Consider the following 22,841-nt stretch of genomic DNA (forward strand, 5'->3'; position numbering starts at 1 on the left):
TTTTGTTCTACATTTTTTAAAAAAAAAACGTTTTATTTTTGTATGCTTGACTTTTCTCTCCCTACCTTTGGGTCTTCTTATTCTCCGAGGCACAAAAATATTGAAATCAGGCCAATTCATAAGCCAAGAATGGTTTATAAGTTGAAGGGAAAAGAAGAGTCAATCATTGTAGGTGGCAAGCTTAGCTGTTGCCTTGTTGTAAGAAACTGCCATGGCAACTGGCAGCCTTGAGCAATCACAACTGTGATGAGTCAACAGCCAGCAACACTGGACCAGAGACCACACCAGAAAGAAGATTAGGACTCACTGAAGGCTGGGATAGCTTTTATTACCAATCACATATTTCCAAATTAAAATACACCCTTTTCAAAAGCTAAATAGTATTGTCCATGTAATGGACAACAGTATATTGGAAACATAACTTTTGTATGCACGGAAAAAAAAGGTCAGGTGACTCACTTGCAATATTTGCTTTACCACCAAAGTCTGGAACTGATTCTGCAATATGGCTGATGTGTACCTGGATTTTTTCTCATTCTTGTCTCGATTCTGAATCCTCCCCAATTCTATTCTCCTTAAACAATTATTAATTTCACACCTACAGTTCCCCTTTATTCCAATGTATCCCACTGAACTAGATAGCTTTCTGCTCCCAAACATTCTCCTTTCCCTAGATCAATTAAGACCAAGGTTCCTGATCTGTTGTTTCTTCTCAACCATTTCCATGTTTCTATGACAGATGGGCAGCTCCTTGACAGCAGGAACTGCCTTTTCCCTTCCTAAAACTTGATGAGGTGCCTAGAAAACTGGAGGTGCTTAATCCATGCTTATTGATGGATTGCCAGGACCCATGACTGATGCCAGGCCCCAGCTTCTACCTCAATCCCTATATTCTGGTCTCTGTCTTATTTGTCAAATGCAGCTTCTGGCCTCAGCCTTGTTTCTCTCCTTTTTACACCTTATCTCCTATTTCAGTGAACTTTCTCTAGTTCTAAACCTGATGGGACCTGACCAGATGCATGGTAAAGATTACAGAGACTTCTTTGTAGGTTCTTGAAGAATCTCTTACTATGGAACACCTGGGAATTTCTACTACCCACTTCATCAGACTGAGAGTGGCTGTCAGATTCAATGAATCTGCCAAACAGTTCTCCAAGAAGGGTCCAAAGATCGAGCCTTGGAGATCAAGGAGGGCACATGGGTTGATGATTTACGTAAAGTATATCCTAGGATTAATTCTATGTGAGTGGCAGATAACTAAAAATCTCTGAGAAAGAATTCCAAGTCAGGTGTTCCTGCCCCCAAATCTAGCACTTGCACTGCCCCAAGACCCAGAGTCACAGCTCTCATATACCTGCTTTCATGTCACTAACCTGTACAGCAGCTCCTCAGGCCTTCTTGTTCCAGCTTTTGTGGTACTTCCCTTTCCTCCAAATAAAAAGCCAAACATTCTCTGGGAACTAGAAGCCCTAAAGATGTGGAATAAGGAATGAACATGGAGAAAAACTTAAAATTGAGTTTTCTTTAGGGAAAATAGTATACATACAAAGCTGCTCCATTTTGAGAATCACTCCAACATGCTCACACACATCTGACTTCTTCCATTAATGCCTGTAACCAAAAAAAGATGTGCCATATCAGCACTGACCTCCAGAAAACTAGAGCTTGATGAATCAGTTTTGGCTTTGTCTCCTATCCACCCAAGAAACCTATAAAACCTTTTCACTGTTTCTTCAAGGAGTGCCTTTCATGGCGAGATTCTCCTTTTGGGGAACTCCATGAAGCTTACTCAAATTCAAATTGTTAGCCAGTCTGTGATTCCTACCATGTATAGGGGGCATGAGAGCAAGGAGCAAAGGATGGTTCCCAGAAGCCCTTAAGCATGGTTTCATAGCATTCATTTTTGAGAACTTTGGGGAAAGGTGGGGGAGAAGGTCATGGAGCCAACTGGGAATGAGAAAATTAAATCATGGTGCACCTTCACCATAGGAGGGATGCATTGCAGACTTTCCATAATCTAGAAATTAAGAGGCAGCTGGTAGTGCAGAGGAGAGAGTCCTGGGATGAGAATGAGGAATGCCAAGGTTTAAATCCAGCCTCAGACAGTTACTAACTGTGTGTCTCTGGAAAAGTCACTTAACCTCTGTTTGCTTCAGTTTTCCCAAATGCCAGATGGGGATAATAATATGAGCTAATAACATAATATTGTAAAGAAGTACTCTACACAACAGCTGATGAACAACAGGTGAAGACAAAGATTCATTTCCCTCCATCCTTTTCCACCACCTGTACTGGATAGTGGAGGCAATTTAAAGAAAGACTAAGGAGAAACATGTGACACTTGGCACACCCAGAAGCTGAGAGTTTCAAACTGATGCTTGTCAAAAAGAAAGATATCCTAAATAATTGGCCCATCCCAAAGAGGAAGAGGGTACAAAGAGAACTATACTTTCTGAGCACTTTACAGAGATCTGGCAAAAACAATGAATGTCCAGGGAGAGCTTGGGGTAAATAATCCAGAGGATTAGTGCTATAACTGAGATGCTTCACCACTGATCTGATCTTTGACTTCAAGCTACCTAGAATTGCCAAGAGACAGCTTACAGGAGCAACAAGGGAACATACATGTTATCTTCACACCATCTAGTCTGATGTAGAAGGCAGCAGAAGGACAGAAGAACACCCCATTTCCCTTCCTGGTAATTGATAAATGATCCAAAGCCAGCACAATAAGGGATGAAGATACTGCCTTTGATAGCAGAGGGGCCAGGGGAAATGTCCTTACCCAAGGAGAGTAGGTTTTGGGCAATCTCCTGCATGACCTCCTTGTAAAATTTCTTCTGAGGATGGTCTAAGAGGTCCCATTCCTCTGGGGTGAAGTCCACAGACACATCCTGGAATGTCACCAGCTCCTAAAACATCAAGAGTCACAAGACTGAGACCTAAAAAAGACTCCAGAATTCAGGCAGTCTAACCCATATCAAGTGAGAAGAGGAAACTGAAGTGCAAAAAGGGGACTGACCTAAGAGTCATATCCTTGTTGAGTAAGAGAGTCAATACTTAAAACCATAGTCACTGAGAAGTCACTGAAAATTGAGAAAAGTATTTGATATGAGCAGTTGGAATAAACCTGAAGAATGTCTTACTATGGAATGTGGGACAAATTTTGTGTTGTTATCTGTGATTCTGAAAGATCTCAGGAAGAGGAACGAGAGAAATGTGAAATTTCTTCCTTATTTGAACTGATAAAAGCAATGTTCTAAATAATATTATATCAGGTTTGTGAGAAGCTGGCAAGTAGAGTGTATTCTGGGGTGTGAGGGGCAGAATGAATGTTTGATTAAAGGAGAGGGAAGAAAAATATCTAGCTAATTACCTCAGAGCCTGAATCAAAGTTCTATCCAGATAAAACATGAAAACGATTCATAAGAGATATTTAATTATAACCTGAACTGAACTAAGGGAGATGAGACTTTTCAGCCAAGTGAAGGAGAATTATGTCATTACATTGGGTCTTGAGAATGCCCTAAATATAAACTGTCATGGCCAAAGCATCTCTACCTTCTCTTTATGATTGCTTGCATTTGTCGATAACTTACTATTTCATTAATAAAATATTTAGTAAGGTAGTTGTTCATTGTTGTTGGATTTTTGTGTTCAAAGCAGCCTAAAAAGACATCACTACGTAAGGTTGAACGTACAATGTTTGTGACCATGGATGATCAGACTAAAAGAGGCCAGAAGGCTTTACCACAGGCTGGGAACAAACAGTCCACATGAATATTTGGGGTGGAGAGGCCTCTCCATTTGCCCATCTCACTATTCTTTTGACATGCTACAATTCTGCACCATGTTCTTTGATGCTGATAAGCTATTCTGGGTAGTCCTTTCTCACTGTCTCTGATGACTCACCACTGATTACAAAATGCTTCAGAGACCTTTGGAATGCCCTTGTATTATGTCTTCTGACCACATTGTCAGTGCCTACTTTGCATGTGTTCTCCATAAAAGTCTTTTAGGAAAACATACTTTTGGCTTTTCAACGTGGCCAGACCATCAGAATTGTGCTCTTTGCTATAGCACATGAATGATTGGCAATCTAACATGAGAAAGCCAGAGTGCAGTACTTTTCCAGGTGACCTTCAAAATCTTCCTAAGATAATTGTAATGGGATTCAAAGAAGATTCACAATTTCTCCATTTGCTGCAGTCGGTGAATGGTGCCATGCTGAATGGTGGAGAACCTCTATTTTCCTTGTATACATTTTCTGAAATATTATTTCCCCTTACTACAGGGTTTTTTTTAATGTTTTTTTTTCTATACCTTTCAGTTCCAGATTCGATCACTCTTTCCCTCTCTTCCCTCTGCCACTAATTTCCATAGTGTAGGTGTAGAGTGTGCTCAGGGAAGACCAGTACCTTTGGTGTGATGACTGCAGAGCCCTATTTGAGGTTCTTTCCAACTTTGGTATCTACCTGTTCCACCTAATTCTCACCTGTGGCTCCAACAAGGTGCAGCATGTGCATTGGTCACACTCTAGTAAACCAGGTTGAGGGTAGCTAAGTGTTTCCAAATCCATTGGTGAGTTAGGGGGGTGTCTACCTCAAGTATGCAAAAACTTCCTCTGGTGGAATGGGTGGATGAGAATAATTTTTTGCAGTGGCCATGAAGGCAGATGGAGCAGGTGATATGGAGTACTTAGAGCTTAGTTAGACAAGACATCACTGCTTCCTGAGACAGTGCCCGCCATCTTCACTTGGTCCTGCCACTGAACTATGATGATTCTGGAGGGAGTGAGGCTGATGACTTCATACAACTCTGCCTCACTTAAATCCAATTCACACATGAATCAAAAGACATCACCCACACCATTTGACTATTATACCTCAAAGTCTTCTGGCAGTAGGCAAGTGATGAAGCAGCAGGTGTGGATACACTGGGAGCTATAGTCATGACCCTGCACACAGGTGGCCCAGCATTGTTTCTCAGTGGAAGCAGCAGTGGGACAATTCAGCCCCCTGGGTGTCTGAGCAGCCTTTAAGGATTGCATTGCTCAACTCCTGGTGTGAGGACAGGGGCTAGAAAAAGTGCCCTAAACACTGTCTGTTTACCCAACACCCTATCCTGATTACCGTAGCAGTTGAGGAATCCCACTATGCAGTCAAAACACACAAAAATTATAAAATGTATGGAAAATCTGCAAACAACAAAACATTTACTCACCATGGGCACATGGAATGTGTGCACACTAATAGATAACACAAAATCCAGTAGACCTGGAAGAACTGCTCTTGTTGCAAGAGAACTGAACAGGTATCTCATCCACAGAGCAGCCCTGAGTGAAACAAGGTTGGCAAAAGAAGGCAGCCTTACTGAAATTAGATACACCTTCTTCTGGAGTGGGATCAGTTAGGGGGAGTGCCGTGAAACTGGCGGGCGTTTTGCAATCAAAACTAATCTAATCAACAAGCTGCTATGCCTGCCAAAAACAGTGAATGGCAGGCTCATGACAATGTGATTGCCATTTGCAGGAAAATGCCAAGCAACCACCATCAGGGCCTATGTTCCCACCATGACAAACCCTGATGAAGTCAAAGAGAAATTTTATGAAGACCTAGAGACCCTTATCATCACTGTGCCAAAAGAGGACAAGCTTATAATTCTGGGTGACTTTAATGCTAGAGTAGGCTCACAAAGCAGACTTGACAGGGAGTCCTAGGGAGGAATGGAGGTGGAAAGAGCAACAGTGGTGGTCATTTCCTGCTGAAGACTTGTGTATTGTATGACCTTCTCATCACCAACGCTGTCTTCTGTTTACCTCAGTGCAATGAAACTTCATGGATGCACCCTTGCAGCAAACATTGGCATCTAATAGACTAGGTGAATGCAAGGAGAAGAGACAGACAAGATGTGAGAGTGACAGAGGCAATGTGTGGTGCAGTGTTGCACTTATTGGAGAATTATCCTTTCCAAGCTAAATATGTGCATTCATCAAAAGCACCATCCCCAAGGCAAAATGAATACCAGAAGAATTAATCTCAACAAACTAGAGCTCATCTCTGAACATAAACAGTTTATTACTGACTTGGAGGGAAAGTTGAGCCAACACACAGTTGGCAACAGTGGAGCAGAAAAAGGGTGGGCAGCTTTCAGAGATTTGATGCACAGCCCTGCATTTGCTCATCTGGGTCAGAACACTCACAAACACCAAGACTGGTTTGATGAAAATGATGAGGAAACTTGGAAGCTGCTAAATGAAAAAGAAGTATTCCACAAGATGTACCAGCAGGATAGCTCATTCACCTCTAAGAAAGCAGCATTTAATTCCATCACAAGGAAAGTATAAGCAAAGCTTAGAGAGATGCAGGATTCCTGGCTCAGTGAGAAGGCAGATGAAATTCAGTTTTGTGCTGATAGTAACAATCTAAAGTGCTTTTGTGATTCCCTGAAAGATATTTATGGACCGAAAACCTATGGTGCATCACAACTACTCAGTGCTGATGGAGCCACATTGATTAGGAACAACAGACCATCATCAATCAATGCTGAGGCCATTGACCATTTACCTCAGGTTGAAGTCAATCCCTCCTTAGCTGAACTTCCAGCTGAAGAACAAGTTTAGAGGGCCATTAGGCTTATTTCACGTGGCAAAGCACCTGGTGCTGAGTCTATTCCAGCTGAGATTTGAAAGGTAGGGTGACCATTGCTCATACAAAAGCTGACTGAAATTTTTCAAGTTATATGGCAAGAGGAGGTTATCCTCTAGAGTTCAAGGATGCCTCCACTGTCCATCTCTATAAGGGTAAAGGGAATAGATTGTCCTGTGACAAACACTGGGGGAACTCTCTCTTAGTCATTGCAGGTAAAATTCTTGAAAGAGTACTCCTTAATGGACTGATCCTTCACCTGGAAGACAGGCATACATCTGAGAGCCAGTGAGGTTTCAGAAAGGGCATTTAGGGTTAAGAACAGTTGATATGGTGATTGCTGCCCCACAATTCCAGGAGAAATGCCAGGAGCAGAAAAGTGGTCTGTACACAATGTTTGCAGATCTGATCAAGGCTTTTGACACTATTAATAGTGAATGGACAATTACATCAAAATTTGGTTGCCCAGAGAAGTTCATCAACATTGTCCATCAATTTCATGATGGCATGTTTGCCCAGGTTCGGGATAATGGACAATACTCTCGTGCCTTCCCAGTCAGCAGTGGAGTGAAACAGGGCTGTGAAGCTTGCCCCTATGTTTTTTAGCATGAGGTTTACAGCTATGTTGACAAATGCTTTCAACGAGGATGAACATAGCATCAAGGTCAATGACTGTACCGATGGCAAGTTCTTCAATCTGAAAAGGTTACAAGTGAAGACCAAAGTGGAGGGAGTGTTGGTGCATGATTTTCTCTTTACACAAGACTGTGCACTCAATGCAGCCTCTGAAGCTGAGATGCAACAACATAAGGATCAATTCTCTGCTTCCTGTGCTAATTTTGGACTCATAATTAACACCAAGAAAAGACAGGTGCTCCATCAGCCACCATCACACCATCCATGTGTGGAAGCATCAGTCACAACAAATGGAGAAATTTTGAATTCCATTGATAAGTTCACTTACCTTACCAATGTACTTTCCAGGGATGTACACACTGACAATGAGGTTGATGCATGCGTTGCCAGAGCCAGCTCAATGTTTGGGAGACCCCAAAGAATAGTTTGGGAGAGAAGAGGTATTAGAGTATCATAATGAAGGTCTACAGAGCCTTTGTACTAGCCTTATTGTTACATGCTTGTGAAACATGGAGAACCTACCAGTTCTGTGCAAAGTAACTGAATTGCTTCCATTTGAACTCTTAGGAAGATTCTGATGACCACCTGGCAGGATTAGGTACCAGAAACTGAAGTCCTTGTTGGAGCTGAACACTCAAGTATTCAAACTGTGCTTTAGAGAGTGCAACTGCAATGGGTTGGCCACATTGAACAAAAGCAAAATGTACGCTTGTCAAAAAGACTATTTTATTGAGAAGTTGCATGGGGTATGGGATCGCATGGTGGTAAGAAGCAATAGAAGGATACTCTCAAGGTGTCTCTGAAGAACTTTGGATTTGACTATGCCACATGGGAGACAGTGGTGCAGGACCGCTCAGCATGTGTGCCCACATCAGAGAGGATGCTGTGCTCTTTGAGCAAAGCAGAATTGAGACAGCACAAAGTAAAGCAGGATGCACAAATCTGGGATATCCACCCCAAATCTTCACACAGACAACCTGTCCCCAACCTGTGATAGAACATTCTGAACTGGTATTGGTTTGATCAGCCACAGCTGGACACACTGAAATTTCACTTGATCATGGTGATGTCATTTTGGTCCTCTTTGACTACAACGGACAACAACCAACTAAACAGTAAGACATGGGTTACACATGTGCAATAATGTAAAACATTTCTGTAGTAGTAACTTTGCACAGAAAAACTTGGGGAAAAAAGAGAAAAAGAATATAAGATACAAGGTGGAAAATAACATGCTCCAGGCTGTATGCAAACAGTATCAGTCCTTTTTCTGGAGGCAGATAATAGACTTTGGCATTGGTCCTTTGAGCATTTTCTTGGGTCACTATATTAGAAAGAATAGTGAAGTTATTCACAGTTCTTCATTGATCCATACTGCTGTTACTGTATATAATGTTCAGCTGCTTCTGTTCACTTCTTTTGCATCAATTCAAGTAAGTCTTTCTAGGTTTTTTCTGAAATCGTCCTCCTAGTCATTTCTTATAACACAATAATATCCCATTACAATTATAGACCAGAGATTGTTTAGCCATTCTCCCACTGATGAGCAACTATTCAATTTCCCATTTCTAGCCAACACACTAAGAGTTCCTGAAAGGCCCTTGGGTTTGGGTTAATCATATACCAGATCACTGCAGTCATTTAATATAAGGTACTTTATATCAATCTACTCCATTGATCCATCACTTCAATTCTTAGTCAGGACCACAATGTTTTGATAATTATGGCTTTATAACACAGTTTGAAATCTGCCATGATATTTTTTGTTCATTCCTTTGATTACCTCATCCATTTAGTAAACCTGTATTTTCCTGTTGTTACTACCAGGTCAAAATGACCACACGCATCAGAGAATGGAGCCATATGCAGTTCCTTGGTTACATAGAAATAAGAGTAATGGTGGAAGGTTCTTTCTTATGTTAAAAAAAGAGCAACATTTAATTATTATAGGTTGTATTTCAACTAATGCATCAGAAAGATATTGACAGTTTCCTCAAGAGAAGTAAAGGCTCTAAACATACCTCTAGAACTCTGGAAATTTGGGAGGACAAACGTCAAAAGAAGAGGTCATATACAAGCAAGACAAGCCAAATCTGATAATGCCTGGACACTTGGGAACAGTTGTTGATATTTCCAATCTGTTACATGCACAATGAATATTTGGTCAATATGCCTCGAATTTGTTGGTCTTCAATTTCCATATAAGGATATGATTCAAGTTATCAGAGATTCTGACATTTGGGAATAATTCTCCATCCACATTATACTTTATATTTGATCATAGTAATTTCTTCTTTAAAAATACCTCACACATGGTCTATTTTTTAACCTAGATATAAATTTTCACTTCCTTTGTTATTTTTCTTTGAAACAATTAAGGTGTTTATTGGACATTGAGATTCCCAAGAGTTTATAATCCTTGTTTTTCACTAGGGTCTCTAGAGTTACTCTTCTTTATTGCGGAGTATTCATCACAGGGGCTTTGACTTCAGGAAGACAGCCCTCTTATTTATCAATAACTGATCCATGAATGCCTAACACCCAACAAAAGATCTTTAAGACCTCTGTCCTATGCAGGCCTTCCATGTTCATCTCTCCTCCCTACAGGATGGGGTTATGAACTCCAACCTTCATTTAAGTAGAAAGCCCATTTCAGACATTTCATTTCTCAGATGGCTCAACACCTCTGGGGCTTAGCTCTGAGCCCCTGAACAGGGGCTTACTCCAAACTGTTTATCATTTGTGTGTTTTCCTCTTCTTTTAGACTGTCAGGTCCTTGAGGCTAAGAGGTTTCTAAAAGCCAGTAAGAGAAAAACTTTCAAATGCAATGAAAAGGAAACTGAAATATTTAAGACTATTCCAAACCTACTAGATATGAGGAGAGAATGAAACAATGTGTTCCAGAGAGCAGTGAAGCTCAGTATGCAGCACAGGGAGATTTATCCTGAAAATATATATATAGCAATGAGGGATAAAAAGGGATGTTCAAGGATTAAAAAAGTCAAATGTCTTTAGAAATCAAATCAGAATTGAAGACAGTGTTTGTTGCTTTGTACCCCATGGAATTTTTGAAAAAAGTAATTGTGGTCTGGGGCAGAAAGATACTCAAACATACATAAAAAGGCAGAAATTATGAATAAAGCCTTTTATTCTGCAATAAAATAAAAATGGATATTGGTTCAAAGATAAAAGATTCAAACTCAAATGAAGACTTAACGACAATATATAGACATTTAATTCTATAGTCATGAAATAATGGGGGCAGAGTGGATAGAATGTTGGGCCTGGAGTTAGGAAAATCTGAGTTCAAATTCAGCTTCAGACTCTTACTAGCTATGTGATCCTGGGCAGGGCATTTAACTCTGTCTGCTTCAGTTTCCTCATCTGAAAAATGAACTGGAGAAATAACAACCACTCCAACCTCATTGCCAAGAAAACCCCAAATGGGGTCGCAAAGACTTGGACATGGCTGAAAAACATCAGTAATAATAACAAAATGATGACTGACATATTTCACAGCTGAAGAAAATAACAACAATTATTGGGAAAAATAAAATCACTACAATATTATCAAGGGGAATGATGAAAAGAAGTAAGAATGTAGGAGGAAGAGACATCAGACTAAAGTAGACAGCATTGGTCAGCACTATGTGGGATGGGGAGCAGGGGAGAGAGAAGAGAGAAAGAGAGAGAGAAATGAATGGAACAGATCAAACAAGGGAGACTCAGAATCATTAGAACTCAGAAACACCATGTTTGGTAAAATGGAAAATAGACTGATTGAGGCAATACTCCTTATTGGTTAAAGTAAACACTGTGGAGTCTGGAAGGAAATTAGCATTAGACCAACATCTCATACAATACTCTACAACACCTTCTATATGGATGTCACTGTTGCTGTCAGTTGCTTCAGTCATGTCTGACCCTCCATGACCCCATGTGGTATTTTCTTGTCACAGACCTGATATCTTAAGAACCAAAGGGCAAAACACAAATTGAAAGAACCCACCAATCACCTCCTAAAAAAGACGTGAAATGAGAACTCCCAGGAATATTATAGACAAATTCCAGAGCTCCCAGGTCAAGGAAAAAAAAAGAGCATAATCAGCCAGAAAGAAGCAATTCACATGTCATGGAGCCACAGTCAGGCTAACACAAAAAATTAGGAACTTTTACATAAAAAAAAAAAATCAGAGAGAATGGAATATGATATTCAGCAGGACAGAGGAACTAAGATGGTGACCAAGAACCACATACCCAGAAAAAGTGAATAAAATCCTTCAGGGGAAAGAAAAAATGAACATTCAATAAATAGAGGATATTTAAGCATTCCTAAGGAAATGACCAGAGCTGAACAACAAATGGGTCTGTAAATACAAGACCCAAGAGAAACATCCAAAGGTAAATAGGAAAGAGAAAACAAAAGGTCCCATGAGGTTAAATTGTTTATATTCTTACATTGGAAGAGGATACTTGGAACTCTGAAGAACTTTATGACTATTAGGGCAAATAGACAGAGTATACATTGACAGTATACGTTAATTGTGATAGGGTGATATTGAAGAAAACAAAACTAAGGAGTGAGAAAGAGAATGACACTGCAAGAAGAAGGAAGGGAAAGGTACATGGGGGTGAATTATCTCACAGAAAAGAAGCAAAGAAGAGCTATTACAGTGAAGGGGAACACAGGGGAGCTGGGAATGGAGGGCTTGAGTCTTTCTCTTATCAAAAAGAGGGAATAATATACATGCTGAGATGGGTACAGATATCTACCTCATCCAACAGGGAAGTAGAAAGGGACTTGGATAAGGGGGGAGGGGAGAGACTGATAGAAGGGTAAACTGGAGGACGTACTGGTCAGAGGCAAAACACTGACGCGGAGGGTAAAAGGTCAAAGAAAGAGAGAGTGAGAAGGGGACATAGGATGGAGGGATATATACAGGTATCATAACTGCCAATATGAATGCAGTTGACTCAATCACAAAATGCATTAATATATGTGAAACAGGTCATTTTGGTTGTACTAAATTTGAGTTGGTTTTTTTGTTCAGAAATAAAATCAATTCAACGAAGATTACAGGGAAAGTTGACAACTGGGAAAAAATTGATAAACATATCAAATATTTAGATAAAGTACTGAGTCAAAATTTACAAGAATGCAAGTCACAAACCAATTGATAAATGGTCAAAGGATATGAATAGGCAGTTTACAAACAAAGAAATCAAAGCTATTTATAATCATATTAAAATTTTCTGAAGGAGTACTGATTAGAAAAAAGCAGCTTAAAACAACTCTCAAATTAAAACCAAACTCATACCTATTAAACTGACTAATACAACAGAAAAGGGAAATGATAAATATTTCAGGGAAATAGGAAAATTGAGGCACTAATGCATTGTTGCTGGATTTGTGAATTGATTCACTCATCATGGAAAATAATGTGGAACTGTACTCAAAATGCTATATAAGGTGGATGCCCTTTGACCCAGCAATAACATTATGAACTCGCTATCCACAAAATACTTTTTTTAAACAGGTAGAAAAGACCTACTCATACGACAGTATTTATAATAACTCTTTCTGTGGTAGCAAAGTATTTGAAATTGAGGAGATGCCCATGAATTGGGGAATGCCTTTACAAGTTGTAGCATATGATGGCGATGGAATACTATTGTGTTACAGAAAATGACAAGGAGGATGATTTCAGAAAAACCTAGAAACGTTGAAATGAACTGATGCAGCATAAACTGATGCAGGATGACATTTTACAAAGTAACAGCGATATTGCATGATGAACAACAGTGACAACTTAGCTATTCTCAGCTATATAATAAATTAAGACTATCTGAAGGATTCATGATGAAAAATGCTCTCTCCCTCCATAGAAGGAACTGTTTCAGAATACTAGACCCAAAGCACACGAGTTTTCGCTTGCTTTCTTTTTCGTTCACTTTTCCCTCAAGAAAATGACAAATATGAAAATACTTTACGTAATTGCATATGTAGAACCTGTTTTGGATTGCTTACTGTATGTAGGAGGGGTAAGAGGAAGGAGACAGGTACAACACTGTGACCTCAAAATTTAGGAATAAAAATATTTTTATATGTAATTGGGGAAAAATGAAACATTGTTTCAAAAAAGACTAAAAGCCAATGGCAGCTAGGAGACATAGTAGATTGTGCCAGGCCTGGAGTCAGGAGGATCTGAGTTCAAATTTAGCCTCAGACGTTTTTCTAGCAATGTGACCTAGGGCAAGTCACTTCCCCCAGTTTTCTCAGTTTCGCCTATGTAAAATGTGCTGGAGAAAGAAATGGGGAAACCCTCCAATAACTCTGCCAAGAAAACCCCAATGTGTCACAAAGAGTCAGACAAGACTAAAACAACTGGAAAACAACAAATACCCATTCCCCAATAGATAAATGGTTAAAAGATCTGAACAAAAACATTTTCAGAAGCAACTGCCAAGAATCCCCAGCCATATGAAAAAATGCCCCAAAACACTAAGAAGAGAAAAGAAAACCACAGCACTGAGAATTCATCTCACACTCTGCAAAACGGACAGCAATGACAATAGCACCAGCCAATGCTGGAGGAGCTGTGGGAAGCTGGGCACACAAACACACTGTGGATGCAGCTATGGAATGGGAGAAGATCATGGAGATCTAAGTTCAAATGAGGCCTCAGACACTGACTAGTTATGTGACCTTGGTTGGTAACTCACTGAATCTGTTGGCCTCAGTTTCCTGAACTGTGAAATAAAGATAAGAAGAGCAACTACTCTATAGGGCTGTTGTGAAGATGGTTAAAAGTAGATTGGAGGGAGAAAGTAATTCACTCTCCTGGGTCTCTGCCTTTGACCCCTATACCTGTTTGATAAGAACTGAGTGTCTCCTTTAGGACAGCCCTTTCTTTCCCCCACTGGAAAAGAAAACTCCCAGAATTTTGAATAGTTCCCCAACTCAGTCCTTTCCAGTATCCTCTTTAACAAGGGAAGTACTAAGCCCTTAACAAATGCTAACTAAGTAACAGCTAAAGAAGGCATTCTTTTCTTTGGCCTGGTCCAAACAGCTCTGCGAAGGGACTTTGAACATGGGAATGTGAACCAGAAGCCAACTTAACCTGTTCTCTAGAGTTGCCATATTTTCCAAAAACACAGGAGCACAGTATGCAAGAGGCCAGGAGCACCTCAGCATCTGCTCATAGCATTTACTCCTGTCACCCCTCACTGCCCCCTCAGTGTGCCCTTGATGATGCCCAACTACAAGACAGGGTGCAACTGACAGATTAACTATTTGTGTAGATTACACCATGGAGCATAACAGAGCATCCTGTCTTCCAGGTCTGCCAGGGAGAGCTTGGACAAAGAGGCAAAGGGGAAGGGGGAAAGCAGTCCTATGGATATGTGGGGGAGGGGTGTCAGGCATGGATACAGAACCAAAGACAAGACCACTACAGAGCAGAGGAAAGAGTGGAGAGGTCTTAGGAGGGCAGCCACTGGGGATGAGGAGTAGTTCGTGATTGTGACACCAATATGCCATGGATTAATTCAAAGGACAGAGAACAGAGCGGTGTTGTTACTACCATTTTCAACGTCCTGCCTACTTTCATAAAGAAACAATCGATAGAGGATTGCCAGACTTGCAGACAATCCTCTTTGTCTATGGAAATGGCCTCTTTGGGGGGGTCAAATCTGTAGATGGAGTGCACTCACCTGGGGTGGGGGTCGGCAGCTGTCCAGGGCCATTCCTTCTGGCTCCACACTCCCAGACTGGGCCAGGCTTTGGTCTTCTGCAGGCTGAGCTGGGGAGACAGAAGGATTGCTGGGCAGGAGGCTGGGCTATGGGGATTTACAGGGAGTGAGGCCCTGCCCTCAGCAGAGAGAATGAAGCCCAGAGGCAAGGTCAAGATGGAAAGAGATGGTCCCACTCTCTCCCATTCCTCTTCTTTCCTCTTCCCCTCCCCAGTTTTCACTCAGATCACCAAGAAGCAGAAGGGGCTTGGAATCCCACATGTGAAAACAGCAGTCAGAGGCTCAGTGGCTCCTGAATCAGAGATTTCCCTCTGATTGGGTAGGGGACCAGGAACCCGAAAGGGCAACCCAGCTCCAGAACTTTCTCCCACACAGCCACCTACGTACTGAATAATCCGTTCAATTGCATCTCGAGGTGGCCCTCGTTCAGCCCAGCCCTCCATTGTGGGTTACCTTGGAAACACCCCAGGATATTAATCTTCATCCAGACCCCTTCTCCTTTACCTCAGGATCACCATAGGCAAATTGCCACCCCTCAAATCCATCCCTAAACTTCATACTATCTTTACGTTTTCCCTATAAAAGTCAGTCTTGACCAGACCAAAAGGGCAGATTAAAAAAACAAAACCATCTCACCCTCCTTTATTTACTGGCAACACAATTAGCCTAGTCTCTGAATGAAAAAAGGCTTGAGGGGCCCAATTCCTTGGAGGCAGATCCAGGCCTTCACACGGGCAATTCCAGGGTCACTCAAGCCTTTCACTTGTGTTTTACTCAAGAGAGGATTCCTGGATCCCTGAGGGGAATTTTGTGAAAAGCTGACAAAATCTTAAATGGGGGTAGCCCCAGATTCTTGAGAAGTGAATGGGAGTCTGGAAAAGAGATAGCAGTAGGAAGCCTCTCCAGGAACCAGGTTGTGGGGGAAGGATTGCTCCAGGGGGACCTGGAGCTAGACTCACCACATGGTCAGAAGGGAAGGACGAGACCCAATGGGATGAACAGCCAGCGGGTCTGTGAGGGGCTGGCTCACACCTACCTGGCACCTGAACCCAGAGATGGCCTCCAGAAGGCAGAGATCTCAGGTCCAAGAGAAGACAGCGTGATCCGAGATCTGAGGAAAGAAGGCAGAGGGAACTCCAGTCCAAGGGTTGAATGCAGAGAGATCTCAGCACAAGTTCCAGTTTTCAGCCAGTACACTCTGAGAGGCTGCTCCCAGCCTCTGAGGCCCCCTTTCCTCCAATTACACCCAGATTCAGGCACTCAGGACCCTATTTCCCTCTCCTTCCCAAGACCTGCCCTCCATCAACTGGATACAGCCTTGACTACTGGGATGACCCCTCTTCTGCCCTAGACTCCACCCAGACCTCCAAACTCCACCCCAGAGCTCCTGTTCCACCTGGACCACCCCCACCAGGCTGGTCAGCTCTGAGGGCTCCTCCTCCCCCATCACCCTCCACCTGATTTCTTATTGGAGGAAAGATTCAGGACTTTAGGAGTTGGGAGGTGGAGAACAAGGCAGAGGCCAGCTGGAGATTTCCAGGCAAGCCTGGGCTTCACAGCCAAAGGGAGCTTAGTTTGAGAACGGAGGTTATTCACCAAACGCAAGCAGTTTGATTAGCATTCTCCTAGTTTGAATGAGAATGTGGCTCATTGAAAATCAGATGTTCTTAATTCGGCATTTAAGGGCATGTGTGGTGAATTTTACTTTCGGTTCCGATTCTCTCCCACAAACTACGCGTGCAGTCACAATAACAGGGAAAAAATAGATTTTAATATTCCAAGACAGCAGGATAAAGGCTTCTTACAATAACATATCCAGCAACGTGCAATAAACACTAATCACACTACTATAACCAGAACGATAATCAAATAAGCGTTACAAGGAAGAGAGAACCTGAATCCAGGGCAGCACCAACTCCTGAATTTTCTTAGCTGGGAATCCCGGGATACAGCTTGCAGGGTCTGCATTGGGAACAGGAGGTCCCAGGCAGAGCATCCTCTCCATGGGTGAGATTCCGAGGACTTACCCTGAGAGAGGGGAATTTCTAGGGATCCAGACAAAGAAGGCTTTTGGCCAACGGCTCTGTATGCTGTTCCAAGCTGGTCCGGCACATGGCCATGGGAATGCAGATGTTTACCCATCAAGGACATACCATACGGGGGCCACAAGATAGAAGTTAATGAATCATCTACTGGGGGGATTAGCCAAATCTTCCAAGTATTATCTATGTGTTCCGGGAGTGGCTAGTTCCCGGAACATTGGTACATGGCCACCTCACGCAGGTTACGTTCCTTGAGAGGTCACCAAAAGGACAGAGTGAACCCACTTTATTCAAGGGATATGAAATATTCCTTCAGGGCACGTGTTTAGTGATGAGGTTGAGGGGTGCTGGGGACCCTAGAATACCGACATGCTGGGTCTTCCTCAAATGAATTCCACACAAGCTTTATTAAAGCCAAAGAAAACAAAGTTTATTAAGGATTCGCCACCTTAGGTTGACTCTTAAGGAACCTAAGCAGTTGGAACGCTTGTATTCCACAAGGGGGCCAGATAGATTGAATCTGAGGGCCTTCATGGAGGCAAGATGGACCTTAAATACAGAAAAGAGTGTAGGAGGGATCTGGGGGGGGTGGTCTGGTAGTCTCGGGTGATGGGAGGAGGGCTTTAGGGAGGGTCTTGAGGAGATTGGGGTGACTAGTGATGTGGTTGGGTGGGATGTAGGTGGGGCAATCCAGAGGTAACAGACAAAGGAAGTCTTGGCTAGGCCAAGGGAAATCAATTTGAATATGAAAGGTTCAGGAGGAACTGGCTACAAATTTGACTATGAAAGGCCGGGTTAAGTGGCAAGATTAGCAGGGAACCTATCTGCAAAGGCCAGGTGGGGAGCTTCAAAGGGAGTTCAGGGAGGTTTCTAGAGTCTGAACACCATCACTGGCACAAATGGAAGGGGAATCCAAGGAGCCAGCCCCCAAAGCCCAGATTTTCTGGGGGCCTTTCTGACTAAAGGGACAAAAGCCCTCCCGATCCAAGGGAAAAAAGTCTTACCTTCGGCTTCTACCTCATCATTCCCCCCTCCAACAGATTAGACCCAAATTCTTTTGTGGTAAGGGGCGAAAGTCTCAGCTTCTAAAACTGCTTCCTGCTGGCAAGGGATGTAGAACTGTCCCTGCCTCAATGGGTCCTGTTCAAGGGGTCAGATTTCAGAACCTGGGCAGTGCCAGGTCCAGTGGGCTGGAGACCTAGGATTCAGTCAGAGGTTGGTATATAGCCTGGGTTGTCATCTGCAAGTTGATGGCTTGCACTCTGGAAAAGACGAATCTCGCAAGGAGGTTAGACCAAACAGGCACACAAGGAGTATAAAGAAAAGACAATCTCCCTGGCACAAAAGATAACGTCTGTGGAGAAAATTAAAGATGACTATGGCAAGGCTAAAACATAGAAGGGCATATTTGATAGGGGAGGTTTTTGCTGGCAGATATCCCCTCTCTTTCCAGATTGCTCCATGGGTATAGAGAACAAGGAAAGCATATTTTGAGTAAATAAAAACAACAGCTGGCCTGGGGTCAGGTCCTAAGGAATGGGTTAAGACTGCCAAAGCCTGTCCTCTCCTTTCATCAACATACAGAGTGAAAGGCTTTTCTAGCTTGGGTAGAACCAGTGCTGAAGTGGTGGTCAAATTAGTTTTCAGAGTCTCAAAAGCTTTAACCTGGTCTGAGTCGGTGGATTGGCTCAGATCCCTACTTAAATCAATTACTCAGAGGCCTCTCAAAGTGATGACAGAAAGTTTATTTACTAGATTCTCAAGAATCAGGACAATCCTACACCAGTTCACCTGGAGTAGGAAAGCAGAAGACAAAGAAAAGGCAGTGATTTATATAGACCCTAATGCAAGGCCCTCCCCCCCCACTGACCATTATTCTCATTAGCTGAGAATACGATCGAAATCTAACCAATCCCTTTTGAAATGAAGACACTGAAGAATTAGGTAAACTTTATCCAATCATTGAGACCCTAATGTGCTACACAGTTTTATATCCTTATATCGAACTATTCTGTTCTAAAAATATAGTAACCTTGAGCCTCTCAGTCTTACCTCACCCCTGGGAGAAGAATTACAATCTGAGAAGTCTTCACGAAACCTATCCCACTCAGTGCCTTGAGGAGGGTCATAAAGGGGTTGAGCAAAAAACTGAAAGTAGCAATCCAGAGTCTCCAAAATCCAGCCATGCCTAAAAACACTGACACTTGTTTCTTAGTGGCTGGAACAGGGATAGACAGGATGGTCCTTTTTAGCTCAGAGGTTGGGGAGTGAGAGGTGGGCCTGAGTTCAGGGCCTAGATACTTTATGGACTGGCATGCTATCTGGACTTTGTTCAAAGACACCCTATAACCTTCAATGCCCAAGAAATTAAGGGCTTCAGTGGCAGCAGCCAAAGAACCCGCCTGGGTGGGGCTACAGATAAGAATATCCCCCACACACTGAATTAAGCTACTACCTGTTAGTTTCAGGTCCTTTACGTCCCTTACTGAAACCTGGCCAAATAAAGGAGGGTTACATGGAAAGGCAAAAATAAATTGTGAGTATTGTCCATGAGGCTTTTTTGCAGGAAGGATTGCAGTGTTGCATGGAGATGAACAAGAGACAAGGATTTTATACTTAAGGAATTTTTCAACGAAAGGTTGTAGTTCTTCCCAGGCCTCAGGTTTAATCAGATACTGGCTGAGATGGAGGAGCACTTTAGGGTCTGAGAGGCTAACAACAGGTGGGGTGGAAGAAGTAGCTCCCTCTGGAGTTCCCAGATCCCAAGCAATTGGGAGCACTGTCGCCCACTGTCTCCCACCCTCTCAAGAGAACATGGGGAGATTTAGTGAACAGAGGGAAAAAGGAGATGGGAGGATTAACTAGAGAAAATTGGCTCCCCCAACTTCACCATTAGCCTCCTTTCCAGCAAGGGGACAGAGCAACAGGAGGACATAAGGAAGGAATGTTTAAACAACAGATCCTCAAGTAGGCTGGGGAGGGGGTATGTCTGGAGACATTCTTGAGTTTCCCCTTCAATGTCTATGACCCAGGGGGTCAAGGGGTGGTTAGGGCCAGAGTAACTGGCTAAAGCAGAGAACTTAACCATCTTAAGGTGGGTAACCTTACCTTCAGTCTTTGTTTTTGCCCAGGGCTTGGTGAGAGAGGTGGAGAAAGTGTGAGCACTGCCACCACCCAGGCTTTCCCATTGTTCCAAATCCTCAGAAGACTGGAGGACAGGGTACTGAGGGCAGCTCCACCACTTTATCAACCTGAGGGGCCCTTCAGACAAATGGGACAAAAGCCCTTCTGATCCAAGGGAAAAAGGTCTGGGCTTGGGCTTCTACCTCATCAACTACTTTAAGCAACTTCTGTCCCAGGGCTTAGATGTGGTAACCCAAAGCATTTGGTCAGTCTCCAAAGAATGAGAATCTACATCTGTTCTACGTTTCCTAAAAGCTATTCTTCTTTAGATTAAATACATCCAATTCAATACTTAGCAGTTTTTCAACATTGTAATCAAATTCTCCTACATTTTAACTCACCATTTCACAGCATCCAGATCAAAAGAGAATTGAATTTCCGAAGAACATAATTGCATCACCCTGTAGCTATGATTTTTAAAGTTCACATTACTTACCAAATAATTTCCTGAAACCACAATGAAATTTTGAAGCTTAATAAAAGTAACATTACAGATTGAAAACCAATTTTACTGTTCTGACCAGAAAACTGAAAACAAGACTTGTTGCCATTTAAATGACATCAATTCAGTTGAATACATTCTCCAAATTGTCGACTTACGCAGAAAAACCTTTTGTCCAGCTATGATGCGAACACTCTACATCGATTGTTGTGCTTTATAAAAATTTTGTACCAAAAAGTTTTATTCTACCAAAGATCAAAATGAGTTCCCATCAACTGTTGAATAGGTAAAGAAATTACAATGCATTCGTTCAAAGGAATATTATTGAAGAATAATGAGAAACATCAGGATTTCAAGGAGAAAAGCTGTATTTTTAGAGATTTAATCAGAGTAAGTAAATTTAGATGTTTAATGAGGTTTCTTATGTAGGGAAATCTATTGAGGTCTTGAGCAAGAGCCGTAATCCTCTTAATTAGATTCCTTTTATCTCCAGCAAGATTTTTCCCACATACACTTAAGTACTGTTAAAATCCAAGGAAAACCATTCAATACCACAGCAACAGTCATATCTTCCAACCACTGACTCCAAAAGAGGCCAATGTTATATGAAACCATAAAACTGCAGAAAAATACTCTAGGGAAAAGGCAGAGAGGGGAGACATTCCACACAATCAGTCAAAATGTGAATCTGCAGATGACTGAGGCCCAAGTCCTGAGCTTCTACCTGCAAACTTCAGACTCAAATGGAAGAAAACAGGGAAAACCATTAGACCCTAAAGATATGATAAAATAGGATGACTTATGGATAGGAAATGACAGTGATGCACAGAGTGAGGGGATTAGGTCTGGGAGACAGAGTGGCTGAAGAGCCCTTAGCAGAGGTTCCTAACATTGCACAGGAGGCAACAACTAAATATATTCCAAAGAAATAGAGCAACAAATCAAAATGGCTGTTTGATGAGGCCTTACAAATAGCTAAGGAAAGAAGGAAAGGGAAAAGAAAAGGGGAGATTTCCCCCCAATGAATTCATAATTTATGAGATTAGCAAGGGGAGATGAGGTTTTCTTGAATGAGCATTGCAACAAAATAGAACAATTGAATGGAAAAGACAAAAGCCCTTTGCAAGAAAATTTGAGCTATCAAGGGAGTATTTCCTGAATATGTGGGCATGGGGACTTCTGGGGCCAAAGTGAGGCACTCACTTGTCTAGGCTCTTCTAGATTCCCTTGAAAACAACCTTGCAAAAATGGCTCAGAACCAGTTCTGGAGCAGTGAACCGTCTAGGACGGCTTGCAAGGTGAGCAGGAAAGGTGTCTCACTACAGTGGGAGAGTGCAGTTAAGTGAGGAAGCCAGAGACAGGTTTCACCCTAGGATGCCACAGCACATGTTAGGGAATTCATGATAAACCTTGGGGTTCCTGAGATAAATTCAATCTCTTTTTTGGGCTTCATGCACTATATGAAATATACTATGTCTACTGAGGTCTGTGCTGCAGGGAGAAAGCATTACTCATTAATTAGATCCATAAGTTTTATCTCCAGCAAGATTTCTTCAAAGTACACATTGGAATACACAAAAAATTGAGATTCAGGTGATGACCTTCCTACCATTACAGCTTTTATAAGAATTCCTTGCATTGTGAATACTGTGCAGTCTACTGACCTGCCTCTTTCAGGAAAAGGCTGGTCCTCATTGAGCACATTCATAACTCTTTTCTCCACGAGGAATCCTTGATGTAAAGGAAGAGATGATCTCTGCTTGCAGACCTGTCCAGAGTCCACACAGGGCTAGATCATAAGGTGAAACTTCTGATGTCTCCAAGCTCTATAGTGCATCTGAATGTCTTTCCACATTCATTATGGGAATAGTTTCTACCCATGGGAATTCTGATAGGAAATATCAGAATAACATAAATAATGACTTTAGCTTGAACACTTTTCATATTGATTGACTAATTACATGTCTTCTAGAATGGATTCTGATATGAGAGAAAAGAATGTTTGTCCCATATAAATAAACAATTATTCAACTAGGACGAAGCTTTTTCCCCATCTCCTCATTCAGAAATTGGCCAGTGTAGGTGACTCAGTCAGTCCTTGAAGGGAAGGGCTGATGATCAGATGAAATCTTGGGCAAG

The 22,841-nt window shown here is 42.1% G+C and overlaps 1 protein-coding gene and 1 long non-coding RNA gene across 2 annotated transcripts in view; both read right to left on the minus strand.

The window, feature by feature from the left end:
- The window catches only part of LOC140522079 (uncharacterized), a 47,762-nt gene that overhangs the window by 9,756 nt on the left and 15,165 nt on the right, over positions 1-22,841 (minus strand).
- Positions 391-3,225, minus strand: LOC140522164 (uncharacterized). The gene is made up of 3 exons (XR_011973238.1): positions 2,786-3,225; positions 1,547-1,611; positions 391-1,469 (listed from the first exon to the last, which is right to left on the minus strand). It is a non-coding gene; the product is annotated as an uncharacterized lncRNA (long non-coding RNA).

This window comes from Notamacropus eugenii, chromosome 1 (genome assembly GCF_028372415.1).
Source record: "Notamacropus eugenii isolate mMacEug1 chromosome 1, mMacEug1.pri_v2, whole genome shotgun sequence".
Lineage (NCBI taxonomy): Eukaryota > Metazoa > Chordata > Mammalia > Diprotodontia > Macropodidae > Notamacropus > Notamacropus eugenii.